Below are 18,530 nucleotides of genomic sequence, written 5' to 3'. Positions count from 1 at the left end.
TTTAATGATTTAAAGAAGAATATAAGTACTCTTTTTAAAGACTAATTATGAATGCCTAAGTTTAAGAACTACTCATTTGCTTGTTTTAAAAGAAGAGCTTTTCTCAGTGATTCTCTAATTAAAAATAAATAAATTTTAAAAAAAATACAAACACAAATAAAAAAAAAGAAGAGCTTTTTCTATAAAGAACTGAGTTTAATGTCTGTGTTTTGAGTTATACTGTTAAGAGAATCAGATATTTATAAAACAAAAATATTAAATTGGGCCATTTTCCTTTTCAGTGTTTTTTAGGACTTTGAGGAAACTGAGAATGGCAGTTGACATTTCCTAGAAATTGTAGTGAAGAGAAATTTATACCGAGCCATTGTATTGACTCTCTTCCAATCTCAGAAGAGAATATGACATTATAGAATTTTATGAAGCCACTATCTTGGAGTATCTGAAAATACTGTCTCAAGCACTTTCTCATTTTCTCTTATTTTTCTGCATCTGCTCTATTTTTCCTATCAGTCATAGACTCAGGTTAGTATTACTTTTAAGTTGTGGCCTCCACTGTTATTTTTTAAGTGGTAGTATGAGTACCCAACTACTCAGAATGGACACTGCATATTTGATAATGTATAGTCAGTAGTTACTAATTAGCCTTAGTTTCTATCAGAATGATATTAGACAAAGTAATATAAGAGAAAATTTCTTCTCAGTAACTGTTCTCACTTTTTTGATGGGGATGTATAGTTGTTGAGCTTTGAGAGTACTTTACATATTTTGAGTATTAGCCCTTTATCTGATATGTGATGTGTGAATGTTTTTTTCTCATTTGTTATTATATCTGTATTTTGAGCTCACTTTTTTATAGTGCAGAGAATTTTGGGTTTGGTGTAGGCCTGTTTTGGTTATTTTTTTTTCTGCATTTGTTTCTAAATTCAATTCTGAGCATCTAAAACAAAAGAAAATATTAATTCAAAAGAACATGGCTGAAGACATAATAAAGCAGATAGGACTCGTGCCTTGCACATGACTGAACTGTCATGGTGTGATAATTTATATTTAATATATGTAGCACTGTAGCACTGTTGTCCCATTGTTCATCAATTTGCTCAAGCGGGCACCAGTAACGTGTCCATTGTGAGACATATTGGTACTGTTTCTGGCATATGGGATACGCCAAGGGTAGCTTGCCAGGCTCTGCTGTGTGGGCGGGATACTCTCGGTAGCTTGCTGGGCTCTCCGAGAGGGATAAGCTTACATATTTTGTTGAAACATGTAAAATATATACTTTGTTACTTTTATGAAAAAAAGAAAGATTTTTTTTTTGTTTGGGTGGCAGAGCCTGGCAAACTGCTGGTGGCATATTCAATATCCCAAAATTAGTAAGAAGTCTCAAAATGGACATGTTACTGGTGTCCACTCAAGCTTGAGCAAATCGATGAACAACAGGATGACAGTGCTGCAGTGCTATTTTGTTTGGGGGCCAAATGGGGCTCACTCCTATTGCTCACTCATTGCTCACTCCTAGCAATGTTCAGGGACCATGTAACAGAGATTGAACCAGGATTTTTTGCATATAGGGCAAGTAAGGTCGCCCCTATAGTATTTCTTTGACAGTGAAAATATATTTTTCGATGTGATAAAATAATATTTGGGAGGAATAAGAGAACTGACCAGTTATTTATTTCAAAGGTAAAAAACTGGAAAGCCTAAGAGATCAGGCAACTTTCCCTCAAAAATAAAGAAAAGTAATTTACAGAAAAGCTAGCTATTTCACTCTGATTCAATGCATTCATGGTATCACTGTCATCCCATTGCTCATTGATTTGCTCATGCAAGCACCAGTAATATCTCCTTCTCTGCTTGCCGGGTTCTCCAAGAGGGACAGAGGAATTGAACACAGGTTGGCCGTGTGCAAGACAAACGCCCTATCCACTGTGCTATTGCTCCAGGCCCCAAGATATAAGGAGAAGAAAAAAAATCAAGGAGAAGAGGGTGAAAAGACAGATGGGAAGCAATAGGTCAAAGGGATTCAGGTACATCAGCAGTATAAAGGAGTGATATATCCAAATATCCAAATCACAGAGTTAAGAAGACTGAAAACAAGAGATAAAAACTTCAATAATCAAACTTTAAAAGGTGCCTGTCAAGATGCAGGCCAGAAGTAGTGGGGTGGGAGAGGGCCTGGGAATACTGGTAGAGAAAAATCGACACTGGTCGTGGATGGGTGCTGGAACACTATATGTCTAAAAGTCACCTATGATTAACTTTGTAAGTCACAGTGCTTTAATAAAATAAATTTTACAAATAAAAATGCTGGTTTAAAACAATATAAATTTATGGCTCAAATAGTAGTTTGATCACCTGCACACTTTGGCTCCCCAAGGATCATAACTGAAAAATATTTTTAAATCACAAAGAAAAATCATAAAGTCGGTACAAAATGAAATTATTTTAGATTGGTCAATGGTCTGGGGGATAGAGGAGGGTCCATTATGATAATACTAGTTGGAAATCCTGCTCTGAACAAGATCTGAGTGTTGAAAAGGGATACAGATGATAACCTTTCAGCATCTGCATCGCAAACCATAATGCCTAAAGTGAGCAACAGAGAAAGAGAAAGAGAGAGAGAGAAGAGAAGTGCCTGCCTTAGAGGCAGGCTGTGGTGGAGGGTGTCTTGAAGGGGTGGGAGGGGAACTGGGGACACTGGTGTTGGGAATTTACACTGGTGGAGGGATGGGTTTTGGAACATTGTATGACTGAAACGCAATCAAGAACAATTTTGTAATGCTCTATCTTACAGTGATTCAATTAGAAATTAATAAACGAAATTATTTTAGTACATGGTACTGAGGGTTACAGCAATTTATTTTCATAAGTATTGAAATATGAAATTTAATTTACCTTGTGATAATTAAAAACTTACACTTCTACCATACATTTCTATAATTTGCTCCCCTAAAAAAATCTGGCTGCTTTCAATTCTTCAAGCAAATTCTGCCCTTTTTTACTTCCATTCTTTATTCTCACTCTTGTCTCCATGTCAAAACTCTATTTACATGTGTCAAGTTGAATGTCAATTGGCCTGTTAAGATTTACGCAGTTACTCTGGCCAAAGTCATCTTCTTTTATCCCTCCCTGAAATACCATGTAATTTTATTCCACTTTAATGACACATTATAACATATATTTTTATATGTGTGCAATTTGACTGCAGATGAAATGAAGACACTGATAACCTCCTAATGATCAGTTTCACGTGGAGTCTTTCCATACTTTTCTGTGTGGCGTCTGATACTGTTACAACTCATTTTTTCCAAATATTCTTGACTTTATAACAGCAAATTTTCCACATTTAATTGCTGCTCTCTCAACATAATTCAAGTTATCACAATTTTGACTTTTGATCATTTTCTATCCTTCATATAGACTAAATTATAAACTGTTGGTATGGACCTTTAAGAGGTAATTAGGTTTGGAGGAGGTCATGTGCAGGTGGCCCTCATTATGTGATTAGCAACCCATAAGAGGTGACACAAGAGAGATTGCTTTTTATATCCACACCATATGAGAATTAACTAGAGTATAATCATCTGAATCCAGCAAGAGTGCTCCCATTAGAAACCAACACTTCTTAGTTCTTTGTATTAGACCTTCCAACCTCCAAATCTATAATAAAACACCAAGTTCAAGTGACTTAATGTTGGAAGACTGGTTAGAATAATATACTCATCTAGTTGTTATTAAATCCTCTAGTTGATACTCTATTATTTAATTTTATATTCTATCTATTTTACTTTAGACAAAATACACAAACCTTGATACAATTCTGAGTAAAAATTATTAGATACCCAAGTTCCAATATTAAAATCATCAAGTATAAAAAAGAAATTTTTCATGTCAAAATTGTTATATCTGATCTCAGGGTTGTTGCACCCTTGTCTAAGAATGTATTGTTTGTTGCTAGTTGAGCCCTCTGATATTATTTTTGTTTGTTGAACTTAGTTGCTTCTATGTTACTTCTCCATCTAATTTGGTATGCTCTTACTGGAATTTCAGTATTGAGGAAATAGGAGGACTCATCAGGATCTATGATATGGGTCAATGATTTGACATGGTGGCATCTGTGGGAGATAATCATGGCAGTCAGGGCTTCCAGAAATACATGGGGGTTGGAGGGGAGAGGGGGAGAATGTCTACCTCAACTCCAAGAAACACCAGAGGTGTTAGGCTAGGCACCGAGATACCTGAGATTATTTACCGTTTGGCATCTCTGCAGAAAATATTGATGAAGTGGTAGAAGTGAACCTTTAGTGTGGCTGTAGAAATGGTGTGTGATTGTGGTTGCCACAGCTTCTGCAGGGTGGGCATTTTGTCCACCTGCCAACTGAGGGCACCCTGGAGTGTTTAGCCACAGAGACCAGTGTTTCCATGAAGTTTAGCTGTTCAGAGGGCATCCCTCAGAGATTGAGCTGGAAGTGGGCAGTGGGTGAGTCAACATGGCCATGGCAGTGGGAGGTCTAACTCAATTGCTTTAGAAATGATTTGGCAACATTAAAATATATGAGAAGTAGGGCTGGAGTGATATTACAGTGGGAAGGATGTTTGCCTTGCACGCAGCCGACCCGAGTTCGATTCCCAGCATCCCATATGGTCCCCTGAGCACTGCCAGGAGTAATTCCTGAGTGCAGAGCCAGGAGTAATCCCTGTGCATCGCCAATGTGACCAAAAAGAAAAAAAAAACAAAAACAAAAACAAAATATGAGAAGTGTTAAATGTTAGATCTTAAATATTATCTGTTATTATAAGAGAATATGAAAACATATATGAGCCTACCAAGATGAATTTTTTGTTTGTAGAAACACTCAAAGTGGGTGCAGTATATCTATTTTGGGGGCAATTGCTAATAAGCTTTAGATAACAAGTGTATTTCAAAACATTTATTGATTTGTTTTTTGGGGGGGAGGAGAGTCCACACCCAGAAGTGCTCATGGGTGATTCCTTTCTCTGCACTCAGGAATCACTCCTGGCAGGTTCAGGAAACATAGGGGCTGCCACGATATGTAGCAAACCCAAGTCTGCTACGCTCAAGACAAGTGCCCTGCCAGCTGATAGTTTACTGATTATTTTCTTACTGTTGAAAGATTACTTTAATATTTGTTACTGAATTAAAATAATGATCACAATCAATCAATCACAATATCCCGTTAATCACCGATTTCTTGGGCGGACTCAGTAACATCTCATTTCGTCCGTTCCCTGAGATCTTAGAAGTCTTTCTCAACTTGGCCCTCCGAAAGATGTTGCACTGGGGGCTCTTCAGGGTCAGGGGAATGAGATCCAGCTTGTTACTGGATTTTGCATATGAATACACCATGGGAAGCTTGCAAGGCTGTCCCATGTGGGCAGGAAAATCTCAGAAGATTGCCAGTTTCTCCCAGAGGGAGAAGTAGGCTAAAGATATCTCTACAAGCGCTTCTGAGAGCTTGCTTTTAAGTCTCTCTCTGGATGTTGGCCATTGATGGGATTACACACACCTGGGTTCCTCTGCCAGTACCTTCATGCATGAGGCCTGCCCAAACATGTGGAGAGAGGCCTCCAGCATGGCTGCAGCTAGGTTCTGGTGGTCTTCGGCCGCCGGGAGCTCTGCTCAGGGTGGGGAGGGAAGCTGGAGCCCATCCCCTCCGAGGAGCCCTGGGGAAGACAGCCAGGCGTGCGGGGAAGAGACTCTCTAGTCCGAAAGTAGTGACTGGTCACAAGGTCAAACTAAAGTCAACTTGCAGCAAAAATAATGATAATGTATACTAAATTCTTATTAGTTTATTATTTTTAATGGCAAGGAAATTGCTTAAAATAGTTTTTTACTCTAAGTTTCTGTATTATCTATGTAATACACATTTTAAAAAACTTTTAATAGAGTTTTATTTTAAGTAAAATACTTGGGAAGTATTAGGAGATAAAAACACATTAAAGATGGAATGTGGGGGCCGGAGCGATAGCACAGCGGGTAGGGCGTTTGCCTTGCACGCGGCCGACTCGGGTTCGATCCCCGGCATCCCATATGGTCCCCCAAGCACTGCCAGGAGTAATTCCTGAGTGCAGAGCCAGGAGTAACCCCTGAGCATCGCTGGGTGTGACCCAAAAAGCTAAATAAATAAATAAATAAATAAATAAATAAATAAATAAATAAATAAAGATGGAATGTGGTTTCTCTAGAGGGGAAACAGTTGAGAAAGTGCACAGTCATGGTAAAATATAGGTGACCCCAAAATGTGTACCACCTCCTGAGCTCAGGCCACTCATGAAGTATAGCTACATTTAGGTTTATCTCACAGAAATCTTTGTATTTGCAACTTCCTAAAAACTATGTCTGCCAGGAGTGATTTCTGAGCAATATCAGGTAAGGCACCAATACCAAACCAAACCAAAAAAGAAATATTTAAGAATCAGTAGTACTCATACCTCTCTTTTATGGCTCAGCTCACAAATCCATTACTGTCTATATTCATACAAACAATTAGATTCACTTATTGTGGTCCATTGAAACCTCAGAATTCTTTATTTCCCATTGCTGAGAATGGCTAAGCCCTAGGGAGATCATTCCTAGTGGTTCATGGGAGTTCATGCAGTGCAGGGTCAGTAAGCAGGTTTCTTCCATGCAAAGCATGAAATTAGTGCATTGAGTTATCTCTCTGGTCATCACTGGTCACCTTTCTTTTTATAAAAAAGAGTGAAAAACAGAACCAAGGCTACCCAGATAGTAAACCAAAAAAATTATCCAGTGTGATTATGTCATTATATAGTAAAGTCAGAGATCATATTTTGACCCTAAATAAACAGAAGGTAGTTGATAAGAAAGTAAGATAACCAGGAAGCTTAATTAATAGATCCTTAGTAAAATTTCAGTTACATAAATAGTTTCCATCACATTTTTATGAGTTTCACATTTTAAAATAATGCTTACCTTAGAAAAAGGATTGAAGATATCATTAGGTGTGGTGACCTTCATTAAAAGGATTCTTTTGTTTTTGATCTCTGAGTTATGATTAGTGATGGCTAAGTTTTACCTGATATAGGGAATGAAAGATTCTTTCCAGAGAATACACAAAACATGCCTCCAATTTATCAAATTGGAGATAAAAGAGGTTAAAGACTTTCACTGTAACCACCTTTTCAATTAGTTGCATTATTTATGAAGACAAATTAGAAACAGAATTCATTTTAAATGACAGCTGATGCCTGGAATAGGGCTATGTCAAGTTAAAAATTTGTTTTAGTTGTTAGGTTGATGGCAATTCTCAGTCATTATCAAGTTCATTACATTTGCAATATTAATCTTTAGTGTGGTAAATGATAAGTTTAATCCCACCCAAAAGTTTAATTTAACAATCATGTCCCATTGTCCTCCTCATCTGAATTGGTGGTCTTGCAAATATTCATTAACTATAGGTTCTTATCTAGAATGTTGCTTATTAACCCAATTTCCTATCTGTCACTATCACTATCATTCAATCGCTTATCGATTTGCTCATGTGGTCACCAGTAATGCCTCCATTATGAGACTTGTTGTTACTGTTTTTGGCATATTGAATAAGCCACAATTAGCTTGCCAGGCTCTGCCATGCGGATGGGATACTCTCAGTAGTTTGCCGAGTTCTCCAAGAGGGATGGAGGAATCAAACCGTGTCGGCCCCGTGCTGTGCAAGGCAAATTGGCCTACCTGCTCTGCTATCATTCCAGCCCATTAACACAATTAAAAAACTTATTCAACTGCTTGGATTTTAGATATGCATTTTAAAATCTTCCATTTTCTAGCTTTTCTACATTTAATAGGTAGGGATGTAAGGGAGACAATTTTAGATTGAGTCATACTGAAGTTTAAGTTCTACTTTATCACTGAAGTGTGTAATCTTGTCCCAGTTTTAGACACAGATCTTCAGAGTCTACATCTCCTCTGTCTTTATCTGTATATACATGTAAAGAAACAAGGATAATCTTTTGAAAACACAGTATCACACAATGGAAAGTGCACATACCTTAAAAAGTGCAATGCATTTGATGCATTAAATGGGTATCCCTGGTGAACAGGAGTTTAAAAGGGAACAGATGAAAATGAACAAAAGAAGAGAGGTCCTGCCAAGGCCTGGAGAATGAGAACTATCCTGGAACCAAAAGGTACAATGACGTCTGCCCTCTGCAGCCAAGGTTAAAAGAAGGCAGTACAAGACAAAATGAAGAGATGTTAGCATGACCCTGTTCATATATGGCAGCTTTCTTTTCTTTGTATTTATTTGCACAATGTCTTAAAGTGCCATCTTTCAGGACAATCTCCAGATTTATTTGCAAAATTATTTTATATGTTTTAGAATATTTTATAATTTGTAGAATATATTTCTATATAAAATTTTAATATACTACATCAAATAATAAAACCCTATTTAGCAACAAATCCATTATATTTCCTATTTAGCAACAAATATATTTATTTTCTAGACAATTTTTATAGTGCTTTATAGAATAGCTACTCCATAGGTGAAGTTAAGTATAAAAATATAAAAAATAGCATCTAGCATATAATAGATGCTCAATAAATGGTGGTATGTGCTAATAAACTAAAATAGTTAGGTATCTATTCTATATTATTTTCCAAAAGTAGAACACAAATTAAATTAAAACATGAGTATTCAATTTCTTGTGTACAACTAGAAACAAAAATTTTTATTTAAATAATTCATTTGTATAAGGATAGAGTATGAATTAGCATTGTGAAGCAAATAATGCTAATATTAAAGCAATATATCTTTGGAAAAATTTGCTCCACCCCTTTTAGAGTAACAGTATAAATTTACCGCAAAGTCATACAAGCTGTGTGACTTTTTCACTTAACTCATTAGCAACTTAATTTCACAGATAAAGATAGTAGTGAGAAAATTTTATAGTAATAGCAAAATTCCTAACTACACAGGACAGATATTCAATAGATATTATATCATATTCTCAGTTATGTTATCACAGTTGAACATTAACATAGACTAAATGAAATCACACAGGAGATTGAATAGTTGGTGTAAATTTTCTCACTTGGTCAAATAGTATTAATTGGACAACTATTTAGCTTTTAGTATAAGTTTTTAGCAAACGTGAATTCATCAATTTTTTAATAACCTAATAATCATGACTTTTAAGAACAATTATGACTTTTTTAATTTTAGGGGACTATTCACAAATATATTTTCACTCTATGGCAAAACTGGCAAGCTACTGAAAGTATCTCACCCGGACGGCAAAGCCTGGCAAGTTACCCGTGGCGTATTCCATATGCCAAAATCAGTAACAACAAGTCTCACAATGGAGACATTATTGGTTTCCCGCTTGAGCAAATCGATGAGCAATGGGATGACAGTGACAGTATGGCAAAATATACTCATCTATTAATACACTGAATATTAATATCTCTCTTTCCAAAAGCACTGATGGCAATAACCTGCAGGCAATTTTCGAAGAGTACAAAGTGCAAAAAGACATTACACATAAAATAGTTCATGTGAAAGTAGCTGGAGGATTAACTGCTTTCAAATACAGACAGGTAGAAATATAAAACTTAAATCCAAACTAGTACCCCCCCAAGTTTTCTAGTTACTGACAAGGAAAGAGAAATGTGGTTTTGTAGTGTGCATTTTCTAACTACAATTACAGAGACAGTATTTGATGAATTCAGTGGTCTCTTGCTATACTGCTGAATAATATATGTTTCTTATTTTGTTGGGAAAATAGAAATTTCGGTTAGGGGGGTCTCCCAACTTTCACTCAAAACTGAACACTTTAATAGACAACTCTCGTATCTGTATATTCTGCATTTCAGAATAAAACTGTTGTACTGTTTCATCAAACTAATCCCTTTCTGGTCTTTTCCTTAGAACTGCACTCCTAGTGTTAATTATATGTTCTTTTTTATCACCAACTTTTTCCTCCAGCTTGTTCAATATATCTACTTCTGTCAGGGTTGTCCATAAACACTGACAGGGCTGAAGATCACGTCTTGAAAGAAATTGTCTCTAGAACTTCCTTTTTATTTTCCTTTCATCTCAGTAGCTGAATTCATAACATGTTTTTTTCTTCAGATCACCAGTTTCAGGATAGAATTCATCACTGATAAGACCACAATCCATTAGCTGGGTCACAAGAATAAGTCCCAAAACATTAGGAATAAGTAGCAAGTACTCAGAGGGCTTCATTCACAAAACTTACTCCAAAGAGTATCTGGTGGTCTGACATCCTCAGTTTCCCACAGATTCACTGGTACAGAAGTCAGGTTTGACTCAAGTGGCTTTCCAACCTGTATTTCTCCCCCAGTTTTGGAATTCTCCCGTTGCACCTTAACACCCCAGGTGATAGATCCACTTCATCCTGAGAGCCATTGTCCCCCGTGAGAATGTCCTCAGTTTGCCCCTTCAGCAGCGGACCCTGCACAGTGCAGCTTGGGGCCCATCCTTCCCCATCCTGCAGCTCGGGTCTCACTTTGGCCCACATACGCCACCTCCCAACCGCACCGCAAAAAAAAAAAAAGCTAGAGGTCACCCACAAGTGCAAAGGTGGAGTCTCGGACCTGGGCCGATACTGGCTCGCACTCTGCCAAGACTCGACCTGGGTGGCCAAACGCTTTAGTGCGGCCGCTTTGCTGCTCATTGACCATCATCTGGAGGCCAGCTAGACTACTTTTGGTCCCAGAAACTGCTTGCAGCCATGTCTCTAGACTGTGAACTAAACCATTGCCCCATACTGCCCCAGGAGGGGAAATTATGCAATTTCTAACATAAATCTCCCTGGACTTAATTACTAAAATACAGAAATCCTAAGCCGTGCGGCTGCTCCCAGGCCTCATGACTTACTATCTCTCCAGTCTCAGCAATTGGAAAACTAATTATCAAATGCTTCCTTGTCAGTAGGGCTGTTTTTTGGAAGGGGGAATCTCCAACAACAATAGTGAGCTTTGTGTTGAAATATGGAATGTAATCAAGGTAAAGAGAAAATGAAGTGAAATTTATCAGTTACGCAGGCAGGAGTGGAGGGGTGGGGGTGGGAGGTATACTGGGGATTTTGGTGGTGGAATATGGTCACTGGCAAAGGGTCGGGTGTTTGAGCATCGTATAAATGAGACATAAGCCTGAGAACTTTGCAACTTTCCACATGGTGATTCAATAAAATTAATTTTAAAAAAAGTAGAACTTCCTTTTTGACAGTTTCTCCCTTGGTTTGTCAGACACATTCTCTTGATCCACTTTCATCTCTAAGATATTTTACATATTTTTCCTTAGAATTTTCCAAAATTCTTGTCTTCAGAGTACCAGCTTTGACCCTTTGTCTGATACATATTTTTTGATTTGCTTTTTTTTAAATTTTTATTAGTGAATAACCATGAGGTACAGTTACAAACTTATGAACTTTCATGTTTACATTTCATTTACATCCCTCCACCAGTGCTCATTCTCCTCACCAATGTTCCCAGTGTCCCTCCCAGCACTCCCACCCCAGCACCCACCACCCCACCCTGTCTCTGCAGCAGGGCCTTCCCTTTTGTTCTCTCTCCTGTTGGATGTTGTATTTTGCAGTAGAGGTATTGAGTGGCCATCATGTTCGGTCTATAGTCTACTTTCAGCATGCATTTTGTTTTATCTTTCCACTTATAAAGTTTTATCTACTACAATTAACTAGAAATGAATGTTCTATAACTCAGTATCACATTCTCCTTGTTTTCTTAACCCAAGTAAAATTTATTTAATTTCAGGTTTTTTAGCTGACATCCCCCTCATTGGGATGCCTACTTATGGGCCAAGACACAACATATTTTTCTATCCACCATTTTCCTAGTTTCTTGTATCCACCCATCTCAGAACACACACTATCCAGGTCATTTCGTACAACTCGTTACTACACACAGCCAGCTTCCTAGTAAAACGAATAGATTCTGATTCTGTAATGTAAAGAGCTGTCTCCACTGTGCTGCTTTTATTTATGCTCTCAGAATCTCTTGTAGAAATGTTTATTGAAATTGCACCTTAAAGCTCTCTTCTTCAGTATCTACCAGCTTCAATCAATGATCTAACATACTTGCAGAGCACTTTTGAAAATGTTTACAAATATTTGAGCGGGACAGTAGTAATAGTACAGTTGGAAGGTGCTTGTCTTGCAGCTGTTTCAGGACTAATCCCTGACATCGCCTATTGCTCCCTGACCACAACTAGTTGTGAAAACTGAGCAGAGGACCAGGAGTAGCCCTGAGAACAGCTGGATGTGGCCTAAACACTTGACAAGTTCCATCATGTTAAATTTTACTTTTAACCTTCAAATAGTTTTTAGATTTGATCGAGAATATTTATTCACTTGTATCACTTGTCATCCCATTGATCTTCGATTTGCTCGAGCGGGTGCCAGTAACATCGCCATTTGTCCCTGTCGCATGCCAGTGCAGCCCAATGATACTGCTTTCTCCAGGAACAGAAAGAGCCTCAAATCATTCTTTCAGAGATTTGACAAAGAAATCTGACCATCTAGTTGTTGGGCGGCCACTTGGTCTTTTGACGTCCCGTGGAATCCAGTCGGTAACAGCTCTAGTCCAGCGGTTGTCTCTGAATCTCATTACATGACCGGCCTATCTGATTTTTGATGCCTTGGCAAATGAGACAGCGTCCCTGATTCTTGACCATCAACACAGGTCAGAACTCTGGATTCCTTCTCTCACTTGAGTGAGATGTGATACTCCTAGCATAGCTCTTTCAATTCCTCTTTGGGATAAACAAATAGCATTCTCATCCTGTTTGCGTAGGGTCCAGATCTCTGAGGCGTATATTAGTGCAGGAAAACAGTGGAGTCGAAAAGATGTGCCCGGAGTTGGAGGTTCTTTGTCCTCTTAACCAGTTCTTCCATGCTCTTGAAAGCATTCCACGCTGTTCTCTTCCTCCTGTGCAGTTCTGGCACCAAGTCGTTCCTCATGTTGATTTCTCGACCCAGGTACACATAGCTGCTGCATTCAGAGATGTTCATTCCATTGAGAGCAAATGGAGCTTCAGGGACTAGTTCACTTTTCATGAGCATCGTCTTGTTGAGATTCAGTTGTAATCCGACCTTTCCACACTCGTGGTCAAAGTCAGCCAGCATTTGTGCCGCTTGTCTAATGTTTGGCTTTATGAGAATGATGTCATCAGCAAAGCGGAGGTGGTGTAATTGCTGACCGTCTATCTTCACTCCCATTCCTTCCCATTCCAGTCGTTGCATGATGTTCTCGAGGGTGGCACTGAATAGTTTCGGTGAAATGGTATCACCCTGCTGCACCGCTCTCTTTACATCAGTGATCACTTCCTTGTAGAATGGTGAGATCCTGGTGGTGAATCCACAATACAGCTCGAGGAGGATTTTGATATACTGAGTTTGAACACCCTGTTTGGCTAGGGCTTTGATGACTGCTTCAGTCTCAACAGAATCAAAGGTCTTCTTTAAGTCAATGAACGTTAGACAGAGTGGCATCTTGAACTCTCTCGAAACTTCAATAAGTTTGGTCACTGTGTGGATATGGTCTATCGTGCTGAATCCCCTTCAGAACCTGGCTTGCTCACATGGTTGTCCTTCATCTAGTGTTCTGCCTATTCTATTCAGGATGACACAAGTGAACAACTTGTAGACAACAGACAGCAGGCAGATTGGTCAATAATTGCTGATGTCATGGATGTCTCCCTTCTTGTACAACAGAACAGTCCTACTGGTTTTCCACTGAGATGGAACCTTGCATTCAGACAGGTAATGTGTAAAGAGCTGAGCCAGTGTATTGATGAGTACTTGCAGCAGATTCTTCAGGTGTTCGGGTCTGACCTTGTCTGGACCAGGTGCTGTATGCTTCTTTACCAATGGAATGGCGTGTCGGATTTCGGAAGGGAGGACGTTGGGAATGACATATCCATCCTGCGGAATTTTGTATGTGGGCAGGTGGACATGTCTGTCAGAGATCCTAGTAGAAGTCAAGAATAATCCTCTCCATTGCCTTTCTGAAAGATGTGATAGATCTATCAGGACTTCGGACGGCAGTCCTCTTGGTCTTGTAGTTGGCAAAGGATAGGCGAACGTTGTGAATACTTTTCCTGGCTCCTGCCGCATTGGCAGAATGCGATGCTCTTCTCTTTGAGGTCCTCCTTTATTGCATCTCTGCACAGCTTTGTGAGTTCAGACATTAGCTTGTGGTTGACTGAGACTCTCTCCAAACCACATTGATGAATGAGCTCGAGAGTTTCCAAAGACAGACATCTCTTTGTGGCTTTCTCACTCTCAGCATTCTTCGCACAGACATGGAGGTGCTGAACCATTCAATTGTATTCCTCATCGATGTTGTCAAGGACAGCATCTTCCCACGTTGCTGCAATAGTGCCAAAGAGCTTCCAGTTGGTGGTCATTCTGGGAGTAGACTTCTTAGACTTAAATTTTGCAGACCTTTCTCCCTGCTCTGTGAAGTAAAATTTTGCACGAAGGAGACGGTGGTCCGATCCTATTTGGAATTTTGGGACAACAGCGACATCGGCCAGGCAAAACCTTCAATTGAATATGATGTGGTCAATGTCACTGTGGAACTGTCCACCGGGAGACTCCCATGTCCAGCGTTTAGATTTGGCCTTCTGGAATTGTATTTTTAACCTTCAAATAGTTTTTAAGAGTTAATCGAGAATATTTATTATGGCTTAAAAATGTTTAAACATCTGGATTTTCATTAGATACATCTTATTTGACATGTTCTTTTCTGTAATTTATACTTCAGGTTTTTACATGCTATAATATTTTATATCTCTAAGTGTGCCAGAAGCTTTCACATACTTATAAGTATTTTCTGAGTATTACAACTGTCAAATATATCCTGCATTTGCTTATCCCATGGTTTCGATCAAGTCAACACTTTTTCCTTCTTATTTATTTATTTTATTTATTTATTTATTCATTATTAGTGAATTACCATGAGGTACAGTTACATACTTACAAACTTTCGTGTTTGCTTTTCAGTCATACAATGATCATTTACCCACCCCTCCACCAGTGTTCCTCGTATCCCTCCCACCACCCCCACTTCATCTCCCCCACCCCACCCCACCTCTGTGGCAAGGCATTTCCTTTTGTTCTCTCTCCTTTTGGGTGTTAACATTTTTTCCTTTTCTTTTAGTATTCTTATTCCACTCACTTCTCTTTTCCTACCTGGTATGTAAGGAGATAAGAATAATACAAATTGACCATCTATATGGGGATTGGTGATTTTGAACAATTCCACAATTCCAAGGAAGAAAGTTTTATCAGTATTAAGTGTTTGTGTACATCTATGTATATTTTGGAAGCAAGAAATATTTGATCCTATCAAAGGAAGTTGATGGAGTGTTGGAGTTTAGCAACCGTCAAGATAGGGAATTAAGAATTTTGTCATGACTCCAGTACAAAGTGAAAAACCACTTGTGAAATACGATGCTACTGCTAAGAGCCAAGGGCACATCTCTCTTAAATGAATTTAACTCTCTCTCTCTTACCAGTCTCTCCCGATGATGGTCTTAACCTCTTTCATATCTTTAGTGCCTAGCATATTACAAATAAAGTGTTAATTTTTAAATGACTTCGTATTGTTTAAAATAAAAAGATCCTTGAAATAAATTCTACATTGTTTAAATGTAGGAACATTTTGTTTCTTATAAGCTGCCTCTCTTTATTAGATAAAAATTGTATGATGCCTTTTTTTGACTCCTAGAAAACTGAGTACTACACTTCATTCTTAACTAAAATTACAGGACCTATCCTATATTTATGACTTAACGTTCTTTAGCTCGCTACATAACATGGGTCTTTTTCTGTTTTGTTTACAATAGTTATGTTTTTAACTTTCCTATTTTTAAAACCTTAATTTTAATCAGTCTATTATATATATGTGCTTTGATATTTGTTTTTATTGTGAGTACCACATCACAAACAGGTGATGCCCAATCTGCTGGTACTCAGGGACTACTACAGTTATACAAAGCTTGATATTAAACTTACTATTTTACATATGCAAGACATATGCTGTATGCTTGACATGCCTTTCTGACACCAGTATTGAAGTACTTCTGACACTAGTATTGAAGAATTTTTAAAAGTGCAAGTCTCAAATTTCCTTTGGAAAATAAGATGTAATATAAATACAATGTATCTAGCTAAACCGAAACCTATATTTATCACCTGGATTCTTGCAAAATTTGCAAATGCTATTTTAAAACAAAGACAGCAAACAGGAAAATGCCATTCAGATACACACATTTGTATATATACATGCATTATATAATGATTCAATTATATGTAACTATATACAGATATATGTGTGTAGTTGTTAAAGAGATTCTTAAGGGCAAAGCCATGATGAAATATCCAGTGTACTATCCAATGAAAGGTAGGGAGTAGGACACAATACCACAGTGAAATGTTGAGGTAACTTTCCAGAAGTTCACAGTAAATATATAGTTATAATTAAATACATACAAGTTCTGTAAATGATAGACGTGTAATGTAGATCAGCCATGTATACACCATTATAGTGGTACAAATTAGTTTAAACTCTCACACTAAAAATGTAGTTTAAACTCTGACACTAAAAGTTTATCAGAGCACATTTATTTAGTTATTATAAAACAAGTACATAACCCTTGTTCCAATACTCAAGACTCTTTTTTTCTGCTCCTAAAGGTTTTCTAGTCTTTGTGTAGTAAGTTGTCTGCCAAGGTATTATATGTTCTCAGGAAAAAGTAGTTTTTTTGAAGGCTCAGTTTTCTGAATTATCCTATCATGAACAGGCTGAACTAGTATAATCCAATGTTTCATGTTTCAGACACAAAATTAATTCAGACTTTTTAATGTTAGAATCTAGAATCTAGATCTCTGTTATTTGAAAATAATTTTTACTTTGTCCATTAGTGATAATAATTGCTATGATTAAAATACCATTATGTTTATTTTAGAACTACTGAAACTATGATTTGCAAATGTCAATATTTCAGTTTTCGAAGAACATACTTGGGTGTAAAGCTCTATAGACAACAGTTATAAAATCAGCATGCACCGCAGGAAAGTAGAGGTGTGATTTCTATTTTGTGGTGGGAAAAGAAGCAGATAGATTTGCTATACCCTTTGCTTAATCAACCATTTCTGGCTATTTGGCTTAATAGTTTAGTTTGAGATTTTAAGAAAATTGTCTATGATTCTTCTTGGGGAAAAAAAAAGTTGGTTGCTTTGGTAAATATCTACACTCAGAGAGTCTCTTGCCTTCTCACCTCGCTGTCTTCCCCGCGGCCCCTTGGAGGGGATGGGCTCCAGCTTCCCTCCCCTCCCTGAGCACAGCTCCCGGCGGCTGAAGATCTCTAGAACCTAGCCACAGCCATGCTCAAGACCCCTCTTTGCACGTTCAGACGAGCCTCACACATGAAGGTACCGGCAGAGGAACACAGGTGGAGCTGAGACGTACAAGGCTGCTGGGATTGGGACTAGGCCTGCTCTGCCCAGATTTCCCATTTCTCAGTAGCTAGGTGGTCACACCCAGGGACTGCCCCCAGCACTGTGTAATTCCATCCATGGCCAGCATCCAGTGACTTAAAAGCAAGCTCCTGGAAGCTTCTCGGCCGAGCGATATCTTATAGCCTACTTCTCCTCTGTGAGAACCTGGCAAACTACCAGGAGTTTCCTGCCCACATGGGAGAGCCTCGCAAGGTCCCAATGGTGTATTGATATGCCAAAAACAGTGGCAAGCTGGGTCTCATTTTCCTGACCCTGAAAGAGCCTCCAACACAGCATCGTTGGGAAGGACAAGTAAAGAGAAGCTTCTAAAATCTCAGGGCTAGGACGAATGGAGACGTTACTGAGACCGCTCAAAAAATTCAACGATCAACGGGATGACGATGATGATGATGATGATGATGACACGCATTGATGTGGGCAGAAGAAAGTTGGCCTTCTCTCTGATCAAGAATACAAATCGGACTCAAACTTTCACAATCGAATGTCAACCTTGCCTCCCCAGTGTCTGAATCTTAGGGCTCTAATCTCAATCAACAACGGAGAAATTCTGCAGTACAGAGCTTAACATGTGAATTGAATGGGATCCAGAATCCATCAAAATATCCTTTAAGATACCTGATATATAGAACACATAGCCAAAGGATAATAAGCTTTGGCACAATAAAGCTCCAAGTAAGTCAGATTATCACATAATGATTGTGTGAACATAGGCATGTTGTTAAATGGTAATAATTAATATTTATGGAGTCTGTGTTTATTTGGGGCACAGGGTTGAGAACCTTACATTTAGTTTTATCTAAACCTCATAAAATCTTACAAGGTAGGTGCTATTGATATTACTGTGCCAACAATGTAAGAAGATGAGGATTAAGAAAGTTTAAGAAAGCATTTTTAAGAATGGTCACTCTGCTTATAAATAAATGGTAGATCCTAACTCAGGATGTCTTTTGGGCACAGCAAATCAATTTCATTTAGGCCTATATAAA

The 18,530-nt window shown here is 38.2% G+C and overlaps 1 protein-coding gene and 1 non-coding gene across 2 annotated transcripts in view; one reads left to right on the top strand and one right to left on the bottom strand.

Annotated features, from left to right (window-relative positions):
- LOC101558722 (multiple epidermal growth factor-like domains protein 6) overlaps nucleotides 1–18,530 on the top strand; it is a 525,059-nt gene that overhangs the window by 268,549 nt on the left and 237,980 nt on the right. The window lies entirely within an intron of this gene.
- LOC129403005 (small nucleolar RNA SNORD50) lies at nucleotides 10,071–10,143 on the bottom strand. The gene has a single exon (XR_008628997.1). It is a non-coding gene; the product is annotated as a small nucleolar RNA SNORD50 (small nucleolar RNA).

This window comes from Sorex araneus, chromosome 2 (assembly GCF_027595985.1).
Source record: "Sorex araneus isolate mSorAra2 chromosome 2, mSorAra2.pri, whole genome shotgun sequence".
Lineage (NCBI taxonomy): Eukaryota > Metazoa > Chordata > Mammalia > Eulipotyphla > Soricidae > Sorex > Sorex araneus.
The sequence above is the reverse complement of the archived record's forward strand: the minus strand, read 5'-3'. Positions and strand labels throughout refer to the sequence as shown.